We start from the raw sequence: 13198 nt of genomic DNA on the forward strand, positions 1-13198 counted from the left end.
CTCTAATCGAAGGTTGATACTAGATTTGGATTTCTGCGCAGAAACAGATTTCTATCTGTCACAAATCTGGGCTGTTTTCTCTGTAGAAAAATCAGAAAATTATGCCAATTTACGTGCGTGTTCCTCAGATATGTACGCAACTTTCATTAGTTTTGAGTTTTCTGATTTGAGCAACGGAAGTATTTTATTAAAATTCGTCTTTACTGGCTGTTCTGTTTTGGCAGATTCTGTCTCTGTTTTTTGCATTGTCTCTTGTGGACTTTAAGCGAGGTTTTCTAGACGTAGAGAGCTGTAGCTAATGTTTTATTGAGTTCTTACAATGTGCCACTACAGGACCAAGGTGGATTCAAATTTTTTGAGTACTAACCCCTCTAATGAAGTTTATGAGAAGTTTGTTGTGAAGGAAGTTTTCAAGGGTCAAGAGAGGAGGATGATATATGATCAAGAAGAGTGAAAAGTCTAAGCTTGGGGATGCCCCCGTGGTTCATCCCTGCATATTTCAAGAAGACTCAAGCGTCTAAGCTTGGGGATGCCCAAGGCATCCCCTTCTTCATCAACTTATCAGGTTTCCTCCCCTGAAACTATATTTTTATTCGGTCACATCATATGTGCTTTACTTGGAGCGTCTGTGTGCTTTTATTTTTGTTTGTGTTTGAATAAATTCGGATCCTAGCAATCCTTGTTTGGGAGAGAGACACGCTCCGCTTTTTCATATGAACACTTGTTCTTCGTTTTACTTTTAATGTTCAATGATAAAAGTTGGAAGCTACAATACTTATCTTTATTTGGTTGGAAAAGGAAAATGCCTCATATGTCTTGGATAATTTGATACTTGGCAATTGTTTTGAGCTCTCAAGTAGATCATAAGTTTTTGCATGTAGTTTAAACCTATTAGTGGAGAACTACCGTAAAGCTTGTTAAAATTGGTTTGCATAATTGATCTCTCTTAAGGTCTAGATATTTTCTGGTAAAAGTGTTTGAGCAACAAGGAAGACAGTGTAGAGTATTATAATGCTTGCAATATGTTCTTATGTAAGTTTTGCTGTACCGGTTCATACTTGTGTTTGCTTCAAACAACCTTGCTAGCCTAAACCTTGTACTGAGAGGGAATACTTCTCATGCATCCAAAAACCTTGAGCCAAAACCTATGCCATTTGTGTCCACCATACCTACCTACTATGTGGTATTTCCTGCCATTCCAAAGTAAATTGCTTGAGTGCTACCTTTAAACAATTCAAAATGCTTCTCAATTTGTGTTAATGTTTTATAGCTCATGAGGAAGTATGTGGTGTTTAGCTTTCAACCTTGTCATTTACTTTTGACGGACTCTCATATGGACTAGTGGCACATCCGCTTATCCAATAATTTTGCAAAAAGAGCTGGCAATGGGATTCCCAGTCCCGAATTAATTAACTTAAATAGACACTCCTCCATGGTATGTGATTGTTGGAAGGCTCCCAAAGGATTCGGTTAGCCATGGCTTGTGTAAGCAAAGGTTGGGGGGAGTGTCATCATCATAATAAAAATAAAATAAAAAGGCACTCCTTCATGGTATGAGATTGTTGGCAGGCACCCGAGGATTCGGTTAGCCATGGTTTGTGAAAGAAAGGTTGGAAGGAGTGCCACATAAATATGCAAATAATTCATGGGAGCCGCTCTTGAAAGTCCGGTTGGCGAGGTAGTTAGTGTACCCATTACCATTCGTTGACAACAACAAACACCTCTCAAAATTTTACTTTTTATGCCCTCTATATGTTTTCAAAACCAAAACTCTAGCACAAATATAGCAATCGATGCTTTCCTCTTTGAAGGACCATTCTTTTACTTTATGTTGAGTCAGTATACCTACTTCCTTCCATCTTAGAAGCAAACACTTGTGTTAACTGTGCATTGATTCTTACATACTTGCATATTTGCATTCATCATATTACTTTGTGTTGACAATTATCCATGAGATATGCATGTTGAAAGTTGAAAGCAACCGCTGAAACTTATATCTTCCTTTGTGTTGCTTCGATGCCTTTACTTTGAATCTATTGCTTTATGAGTTAACTCTTGTGCAAACTTTTGATGCTTGTCTTGAAAGTACTCTCCATGATAAGTTTTGCTATATGTTATCTACTTGTTAGCAACTATAGATCATTGCCTTGAGTCACTTCATTCATTTCATATGCTTTGTAATAGTATGATCAAGGTTATGTAAGTAGCATGTCACTACAGAAATTATTCTTTTTTATCGTTTACCTGCTCGGGACGAGCAGGAACTAAGCTTGGGGATGCTGATACGTCCCCGACGTATCCATAATTTCTGTCGTTCCATGCTTGTTTTATGACAATACTTACATGTTTTGCTTGCACTTTATGATGATTTCATGCGTTTTCCGGAGCTAACCTATTAACAAGATGCCACAGTGCCAGTTCCTGTTTTCTGCTGTTTTTGGTTCCAGAAAGGCTGTTCGGGCAATATTCTCGGAATTGGACGAAATCAACGCCAAACCTCCTATTTTTCCCGGAAGGCTCCAGAACACCGAAGAAGAGTCAGAGAGGGGCCAGGGGGCCACCACACCACATGGCGGCGCGGGCCAGACCCTGGCCGCGCCGGCCTAGGGTGTGGCGCCCCCAGGTGCCCCCCTGCGCCGCCTCTTCGCCTATAAAAGCCCTTTCGACCTAAAAACACCGTACCAATTGACGAAACTCCAGAAAGACTCCATGGGCGCCGCCACCGTCGCGAAACTCCAATTCGGGGGATAGAACTCTGTCCCGGCACCCTGCCGGGACGGGGAAGTGCCCCCGGAAGCCATCTCCATCAACGCTACCGCCTCCGCCATGCTCCGTGAGTAGTTCCCCCATGGACTACGGGTTCTAGCAGTAGCTATGTCGGTATTCTCTCCCCCATGTACTTCAATACAATGGTCTCATGAGCTGCCTTACATGATTGAGATTCATCTGATGTAATCGGTGTTGTGTTTGTTGGGATCCGATGGATGATACATTATGATTAGTCTATCTATAAAGTTTGTGAAGTTATTGTTGATGCAATCTTGTTATGCTTAATGCTTGTCACTAGGGCCCGAGTGGCATGATCTTAGATTTGAGCTCTATACTTATTGCTTAGATTGAATCTACAAGTTGTATACACATGTCACTGTCCAGAACCAATGGCCCCGAAGTGACAAGAATCGGGACAACCGGAGGGGATGGTAGTGATGTGAGGATCACATGTTTTCACGGAGTGTTAATGCTTTGCTCCGGTACTCTATTAAAAGGAGTACCTTAATATCCAGTAGTTTCCCTTGAGGCCCGGCTGCCACCGGCTGGTAGGACAAAAGATGTTGTGCAAGTTTCTCATTGCGAGCACGTACGACTATATACGGAAAACATGCCTACATAATTAATAAGCCTGATGTTCTTTCTTAATGCTTTGATTCCTATCAATTGCCCAACTGTAATTCGTTCACCCAACACTTGTCACTTATTGGAGAGTTACCACTAGTGTAGATCGCTGGGAACCCCGGTCCATCTCTCATCATAATATACTTGTTCTACATGTCATTGGAAGTAGTATCAACTATTCTCTGGTGCCATTGCTCCCATATTGCTATTACTGCTGCTGTGTTACTGTTACTATTGCTCTCATATTACTGCTACTTTCACATCACCCCTGTTACTAGTGCTTTTCCAGGTGTAGCTGAATTGACAACTCAGTTGTTAAGGCTTATAAGTATTCTTTACCTCCCCTTGTGTCGAATCAATAAATTTGGGTTATACTACCCTCGAAGACTATCGCGATCCCCTATACTTGTGGGTCATCAGTGATGCGTACAGCGGCAAGTTTTCCCTCAGTATGAAACCAAGGTTTATCGAACCAGTAGGAGCCAAGAAGCACATTGAAGGTTGATGGCGGCGGGATGTAGTGCGGCGCAACACCAGAGATTCCGGCGCTAACGTGGAACGTGCACAACACAACCAAAGTACTTTGCCCCAACGAAACAGTGAGGTTGTCAATCTCACCGGCTTGCTGTAACAAAGGATTAGATGTATAGTGTGGATGATGATTGTTTGCATAAAACAGTAGAACAGTATTGCAGTAGATTGTATTTCAGTATAGAGAATTGGACCGGGGTCCACAGTTCACTAGAGGTGTCTCTCCCATAAGATAAACAGCATGTTGGGTGAACAAATTACAGTTGGGCAATTGACAAATAGAGAGGGCATGACCATGCACATACATATTATGATGAGTATAGTGAGATTTAATTGGGCATTACGACAAAGTACATAGACCGCTATCCAGCATGCATCTATGCCTAAAAAGTCCACCTTCAGGTTATCATCCGAACCCCCTCCAGTATTAAGTTGCTAACAACAGACAATTGCATTAAGTATTGCGCGTAATGTAATCAGTGACTACATCCTTGAACATAGCACCAATGTTTTATCCCTAGTGGCAACAGCACATCCATAACCTTAGAGGTTCTTGTCACCCCTCCAGATTCACGGAGACATGAACCCACTATCGAGCATAAATACTCCCTCTTGGAGTTACTAGCATCAACTTGGCCAGAGCATCTACTAATAACGGAGAGCATGCAAGATCATAAACAACACATAGACATAACTTTGATAATCAACATAACAAGTATTCTCTATTCATCGGATCCCAACAAACGCAACATATAGAATTACAGATAGATGATCTTGATCATGTTAGGCAGCTCACAAGATCCGACAATTAAGCACAATGGGGAGAAGACAACCATCTAGCTACTGCTATGGACCCATAGTCCAGGGGTAGACTACTCACACATCACTCCGGAGGCGACCATGGCGGCGTAGAGTCCTCCGGGAGATGATTCCCCTCTCCGGCAGGGTGCCGGAGGCGATCTCCTGAATCCCCCGAGATGGGATTGGCGGCGGCGGCGTCTCTGGAAGGTTTTCCGTATCGTGGCTCTCGGTACTGGGGGTTTCGCGACGGAGGCTTTAAGTAGGCGGAAGGGCAGGTCAGGAGGCGGCACGAGGGGCCCACACCATAGGGCCGCGCGGCCAGGGCAGGGGCCGCGCCGCCCTAGGGTTTGGCCGCCTCGTGGCCCCACTTCGTCTCCTCTTCGGTCTTCTGGAAGCTTCGTGGCGAAATAGGACCCTGGGCGTTGATTTCGTCCAATTCCGAGAATATTTCGTTACTAGGATTTCTGAAACCAAAAACAGCAGAAAACAGCAACTGGCTCTTCGGCATCTTGTTAATAGGTTAGTTCCAGAAAATGCACGAATATGACATAAAGTGTGCATAAAACATGTAGATATCATCAATAATGTGGCATGGAACATAAGAAATTATCGATACGTCGGAGACGTATCAGCATCCCCAAGCTTAGTTCTGCTCATCCCGAGCAGGTAAAACGATAACAAAGATAATTTCTGGAGTGACATGCCATCATAACCTTGATCATACTATTTGTAAAGCATATGTAGTGGATGTGTAGGATAACGTTGCATAGAAAACAAAAATTTTCCTACGGTGAACACGCAATCCAAGCCAAGATGCAATCTAGAAGACGGTAGCAACGAGGGGGTATCGAGTCTCACCCTTGAAGAGATTCCAAAGCCTACAAGATGAGGCTCTTGTTGCTGCGGTAGACGATCACTTGCCGCTTGCAAAAGCGCGTAGAAGATCTTGATCACGATCGGTTCCGGCGCCACGAACGGGCAGCACCTCCGTACTCGGTCACACGTTCGGTTGTTGATGAAGACGACGTCCACCTCCCCGTTCCAGCGGGCAGCGGAAGTAGTAGCTCCTCTTGAATCCGACAGCACGACGGCGTGGTGTCGGTGGCGGTGTAGAAGTCCGGCGGAGCTTCGCTAAGCAATGCGGGCAATATGGAGTGGAGGAGCTTGGCTAGGGTTTGGGAGGGGGTAGCCGGCCACTCTATGGGGGGCGGCCAGCTTATGGTCTTGGGTGTGGCCGGCCCCCTCCCTTGGCCCCTCATTATATAGGTGGATCCCAAGTGTTGGTGTCCAAGTCTTCGAATAAGACCCGAAACCAAAACCTTCCATAGGAGGGGGAAACCTAGCCCAACTAGGACTCCCACCCAAAGGTGGGATTCCCACCTCCCATGTGGGGGGTGGCCGGCCCCCTATGGTGGAGTCCACTTGGGACTCCACCCCATCTAGGGCTGGCCGGCCATGGAGGTGGAGTCCCTTGTGGACTCCACCTTCCTTGGTGGTTTCTTCCGGACTTTTCTAGAACCTTCTAGAACCTTCCATAGAACCTTCCGCGACATTTTATTTCACATAAAATGACATCCTATATATGAATCTTATTCTCCGGACCATTCCGGAACTCCTCGTGATGTCCGGGATCTCATCCGGGACTCCGAACAAATATTCGAACTCCATTCCATAATTCAAGTGCTACCATTTCAACATCCAACTTTAAGTGTGTCACCCTACGGTTCGAGAACTATGCGGACATGGTTGAGTACTCACTCCGACCAATAACCAACAGCGGGATCTGGAGATCCATAATGGCTCCCACATATTCAACGATGACTTTAGTGATCGAATGAACCATACACATATATTACCAATTCCCTTTGTCTCGCGATATTTTACTTGTCCGAGGTTTGATCTTCGGTATCACTCTATACCTTGTTCAACCTCGTCTCCCGACAAGTACTCTATACTCGTACCGTGGTATGTGGTCTCTAATGAACTCAGTCATATGCTTGCAAGACATTAGACGACATTCCACCGAGAGGGCCCAGAGTATATCTATCCGTCATCGGGATGGACAAATCCCACTGTTGATCCATATGCCTCAACTCATACTTTCCTGATACTTAATCCCACCTTTATAGCCACCCATTTACGCAGTGGTGTTTGGTGTAATCAAAGTACCTTTCCGGTATAAGTGATTTACATGATCTCATGGTCATAAGGACTAGGTAACTATGTATCGAAAGCTTATAGCAAATAACTTAATGACGAGATCTTATGCTACGCTTAATTGGGTGTGTCCATTATATCATTCACACAATGACATAACCTTGTTATTAATAACATCCAATGTTCATGATTATGAAACTAATCATCCATTAATCAACAAGCTAGTTTAAGAGGCATACTAGGGACTTCTTGTTTGTCTACATATCACACATGTACTAATGTTTCGGTTAATACAATTCTAGCATGATATATAAACATTTATCATAAACATAAAGATATAAATAATAACCACTTTATTATTGCCTCTAGGGCATATCTCCTTCAGTCTCCCACTTGCACTAGAGTCAATAATCTAGATTACATTGTAATATACCTAACACCCATGGCATTCTGGTGTTGGTCATGCTTTGCCCTAGGGAGAGCTTTAGTCAACGGATCTGCTACATTCAGATCAGTGTGTACTTTGCAAATCTTTACTTCTCCATCTTCGATGTACTCGCGAATCGAGTGGTAACGCAGCTTGATATGCTTCAGCCTCTTGTGTGATCTTGGCTCTTGTGCATTGGCGATGGCACCCATGTTATCACAATAAATGATTAATGGGTCCAATGCACTAGGAACCACACCGAGCTCTACAATGAACCTCTTCATCCATACCGCTTCGGATGAAGCCTCTGAAGCCGCTATGTACTCGATTCTGTTGAAGACTTCGCCACCGTGCACCGCTTCGAGCTTGCCCAGCTTATCGCAGCACCATTCAATATAAACACGTACCTGCATTGTGACTTAGAGTCATCGGGATCGGTGTTCCAACTTGCATCGGTGTAACCGTTACAACGAGCTCTTGGTCACCTCCATAACAAAGAAACATATCCTTAGTTCTTTTCAAGTACTTCAGGATATTCTTGACCGCTGTCCAGTGTTCCATTCCTGGATCACTTTGATATCTGCTAGTCAAACTAACAACATGTGCTATATCCGGTCTAGTACATAGCATGGCATACATGATAGATCCTACTGCCGAGGCATAGGGGATGTTACACATCCTTTCTCTTTCTTCTGCCGTAGCCGGTCCTTGAGTTTTACTCAATACCTTGCCTGGTAACATTGGTAAGAACCCTTTCTTACTTTCGTCCATTCTAAACTTCTTTAGAATCTTGTCCAGATATGTACTCTGTGATAGCCCTATTAGGCGTCTTGATCTATCTCTATAAATCTTGATGCCTAATATATATGATGCTTCACCAAGGTCTTTCATTGAAAAACTATTATTCAAATAACCCTTAACACTGCTTAATAGTTCTATATCATTCCCGATCAATAATATGTCATCTACATATAATATCAGGAATGCTACAGAGCTCCCACTCACTTTCTTGTAAATACAGGCCTCTCCATGACCCTGTATAAACCCGAAGTCTTTGATCACCTTATCAAATCGTCGGTTCCAACTTCTTGATGCATGCTTCAGTCCATAGATTGAACGCTGAAGTTTGCATACTTTGTCGGCATTTTTAGGATCGACAAAACCTTTGGGTTGTACCATATACAACTCTTCCTCAATGTCTCCATTAAGGAACGCCGTTTTGACATCCATCTCGCCAAATCTCATAATCGAAAAATCCATCTAATGATAACAAAATCATCAAAGATTTAAGCTTCGCTACAGTAGAGAAAGTCTCATCTTAGTCAACTACTAGAATTTGTCGGAAACACTTTGCGACAAGACGAGATTTCTAGACAGTCAAATTACCATCAGCATATGTTTTACTCTTGAATATCCATTTATTCTCTACATCCTTACTGCTATCTGGTAATTCTTCCTAAGTATATAGTTTGTTATCATAGATGGATCTGATTTCGTATTTCATGGCTTCTTGCCATTTGTTGGAATCTGGGCTCTTCAGCGCTTCTTCATACGTCGCAGGTCCTCATCATTGTTATCTACAATCATGACATTTAGACAAGGATCATACCAATCAGGAGTGGCACGTTCCCTTGTCGATCTGCGAGGTTCGGTAGTTTCCTCGTTCGAAGTTTCATGATCATTATCATTAGCTTCCTCTGTTGCCGGTGTAGGCGGTACAGTACAACTTCCGATCGCGCTACTCTGATCAACGAGTATAGATTCATCAATCTCATCGAGTTCTACTTTTCTTCCAGTCACTTCTTTAGTGAGAAATTCTTTCTCAAGAAAGGTTCCGTTCTTAGCAACAAAGATTTTGCCTTCGGATTTGTGATAGAAAGTGTACCCTATAGTTTCCTTAGGGTATCCTATGAAGACGCATTTCTCCGCTTTGGGTTCTAGCTTGTCCGGTTGTAACTTCTTTACATAGGCTTCGCAACCCCAAACTTTCAGGAACGACAGCTTAGGTTTCTTATTAAACCATAATTCATACGGTGTCGTTTCTACGGATTTTGATGGTGCTCTATTTAAAGTGAATGCGGCTGTCTCTAATGCATAACTCCAAAATGATAACGGCAAATCTGTAAGAGACATCATACTACGAACCATATCTAAGAGAGTTCGATTACGACGTTCGGACACACCGTTTCGTTGAGGTGTTCCGGCGGTGTCAATTGTGAAAGTATTCCGCATTTCTTTAAATGCATGCCAAACTCATAACTCAGATATTCACCTCCACGATCAGATCGTAGAAATTTGATCTTCTTGTTACGTTGATTTTCTACTTCACTTTGAAATTCCTTAAACTTCTCGAAAGTTTCGGATTTATGTTTCATGAAATAGATATACCCATATCTACTCAGATCATCTGTGAAGGTTAGAACATAATGATAACCACCGCGCGATGCTACGCTCATTGGTCCACATACATCGGTATGTATGATTTCCAATAAGTCAGTAGCTCGCTCCATCATACCAGAAAATGGAGTCTTTGTCATTTTACCCAGTAGACATGCTTCGCATCTATCACGGGCCTCAAGGTCAAGTGATTCAAGTAATCCATCAGGATGGAGGTGCTTCATGCGTTTCACTCCACTATGACCAAGACGATAAAGTGCCACATATAAGTAGAATTATCATTAAGTTTAATTCGCTTAGCATCAATGTTATGTATATGCGTATCACTACTATCGAGATCTAATAGAAATAAGCCATTCTTTTGTGGTGCTCGACCATAAAAGATATTATTCATAAAAATAGAACAACCATTATTCTCAGACTTGAATGAATAACCGTCTTGCATTAAACAAGATCCAGATATAATGTTCCTGCTCAACGCAGTACATAATAGCAATTATTTAGGCTTAAAACTAATCCCGAAGGTAGATGTAGAGGAAGTGTGCCGATTGCGATCACATTGACCTTGGATCCGTTTCCAACGCGCATCGTCACTTCATCTTTCAGCAGCTTGTCATTTATTCTTTAGTTCCCGTTTCGAGTTACAAATATGAGCAACCGAACCAAGATCAAATACCCAGTACTAGAACGAGAACCAAGAAATGAACATCTATAACATGTATATCAAATATACCTTCTTTCTTCTTCTTGACAAGGCCGCTCTTCAGATCAGCCGGATACTTGGAGCAATTACGCTTCCAGTTGTCCCTTCTCCTTGCGGTAATAGCACTCAGCATCGTGCTTAGGGCCGTTCTTAGGTTTCATAGGAGGCGTGGCAGCTTTCTTGCCACCCTTCTTGAATTTTCCCTTAGACTTGCCCTGTTTCTTGAAACTGGTGGTCTTGTTGACCATCAACACTTGGTGCTCTTTCTTGATCTCAATCTCAGCAGCTTTTAGCATGCCAAAAAGTTCAGGTAACTCCTTGTTCATGTTCTGCATATTGTAGTTCATCACAAAGTTCTTGTAACTTGGTGGCGGTGATTGAAGGACACGATTAATCCCAGTCTGTTAGGAATCACTATTCCCAAGTCACTGAGTTTCTTCGCATGCCCGGTCATGGCGAGCATGTGCTCACTAACGGAGCTGCCTTCTTCCATCATACAAATTGAAGAAATGTTTCGATGCTTCATAGCATTCCATCGCCGCATGAGTCTCGAATATAGCTTTCAGCTCATTCATCAACTCATGAGGATCATGGTGCTCAAAACGTTTTTGAAGATCGGATTCCAGATCGCACAGATGGCACACCGAACTTGAGAGTACCGAGTTTTCCGAGTCGCGTAAACAGCTTTTACTTCATCGGATTCATTTTCTGCAGAGGGTCACCTAGCGGTGCATCAAGCACAAATTGCAGATTTCCGCCGTAGAGGAAGATCCTCACATGACGGAACCGATCGGTGAAGTTGCTACCGTTGCTCTTAAGTTTCTCTTTCTCTAGGAACTGATTAAAATTGATTGGGGACGCCATCTCTACAACATATATTTGCAATAGTTTAGACTAAGTTTATGACAAATTGAGTTCAAATTTTAATTCAACATAATTAAAAACCTAAGTGAACTCCCACTCAAAACAATATCCCTCGCATTGTCTTAGTGATCACACGAACCAAATCCACCGCACCTAAACCCGATCATCACGAGAAAAGGTGTGATTTCAATGGCGAACACTCAAAGTGTTCATCATATCAACCATATGATTCATGCTCTACCTTTCGGTATCACGTGTTCCGAGACCATGTCTCAGACATGCTAGGCTCGTCAAGGCCACCTTAGTATCCACATGTGCAAAACTGTCTTGCACCCGTTATATGTACTTATTGAATCTATCACACCCGATCATCACGAGGTGCTTCGAAACGACAAGACTTGGCAACGGTGCTACTAAGGATGAACACTTTATTATCTTGATATTTTAGTGAGGGATCATCTTATAATGCTACCGTCGCGATCTAAGCAAAATAAGATGCATAAAAAGGATTAACATCACATGCAGTTCATATGTGATATGATATGGCCCTTTTGTTCTTGCGCCTTTGATCTTCATCTCCAAAGCACGGATATGATCTCCATCATCTTCGGGCATGATCTCCATCATCGTCGGCGTAGCGTCAAGGTCAATGGCGCCGTCTTCATGATTGTCCTCCATGTAGCAACTATTACAACTACTTTGAAATACTACTCAACATGAAATTTAAAGACAACCATAAGGCTCCTGCCGGTTGCCACAATACAATAATGATCATCTCATACATATTCATCATCACATTATGGCCATATCACATCACCAAACCCTGCAAAAACAAGTTAGACGTCTCTAATTTGGTTTGCATATTTTACGTGGTTTAGGGTTTTCGAGAGAGATCTAATCTACCTACGAACATGAACCACAACGTTGATACTAATGTTTTCAATAGAAGAGTAAATTGAATCTTTACTATAGTAGGAGAGACAGACACCCGCAAAGCCTCTTATGCAATACAAGTTGCATGTCGAACGAGGAACAAGTCTCATGAACGCGGTCATGTAAAGTTAGTCCGAGCCGCTTCATCCCACTATGCCATAAAGATGCAAAGTACTCAAACTAAAGATAACAAGAGCATCAACGCCCACAAACCATTGTGTTCTACTCGTGCAACCATCTATGCATAGACACGGCTCTGATACCACTGTAGGATAACGTTGCATAGAAAACAAAAATTTTCCTACGGTGAACACGCAATCCAAGCCAAGATGCAATCTAGAAGACGGTAGCACCGACGGCCAAACGAGTCTCACCCTTGAAGAGATTCCAAAGCCTACAAGATGAGGCTCTTGTTGCTGCGGTAGACGATCACTTGCCGCTTGCAAAAGCGCGTAGAAGATCTTGATCACGATCGGTTCCGGCGCCACGAACGGGCAGCACCTCCGTACTCGGTCACACGTTCGGTTGTTGATGAAGACGACGTCCACCTCCCCGTTCCAGCGGGCAGCGGAAGTAGTAGCTCCTCTTGAATCCGACAAAGACGACGGCGTGGTGTCGGTGGCGGTGTAGAAGTCCGGCGGAGCTTCGCTAAGCAATGCGGGCAATATGGAGTGGAGGAGCTTGGCTAGGGTTTGGGAGGGGGTAGCCGGCCACTCTATGGGGGGCGGCCAGCTTATGGTCTTGGGTGTGGCCGGCCCCCTCCCTTGGCCCCTCATTATATAGGTGGATCCCAAGTGTTGGTGTCCAAGTCTTCGAATAAGACCCGAAACCAAAACCTTCCATAGGAGGGGAAACCTAGCCCAACTAGGACTCCCACCCAAAGGTGGGATTCCCACCTCCCATGTGGGGGTGGCCGGCCCCTATGGTGGAGTCCACTTGGGACTCCACCCCATCTAGGGCTGGCCGGCCATGGAGGTGGAGTCCCTTGTGGA

Source organism: Lolium perenne, chromosome 2 (genome assembly GCF_019359855.2).
Source record: "Lolium perenne isolate Kyuss_39 chromosome 2, Kyuss_2.0, whole genome shotgun sequence".
NCBI classification, from domain to species: domain Eukaryota; kingdom Viridiplantae; phylum Streptophyta; class Magnoliopsida; order Poales; family Poaceae; genus Lolium; species Lolium perenne.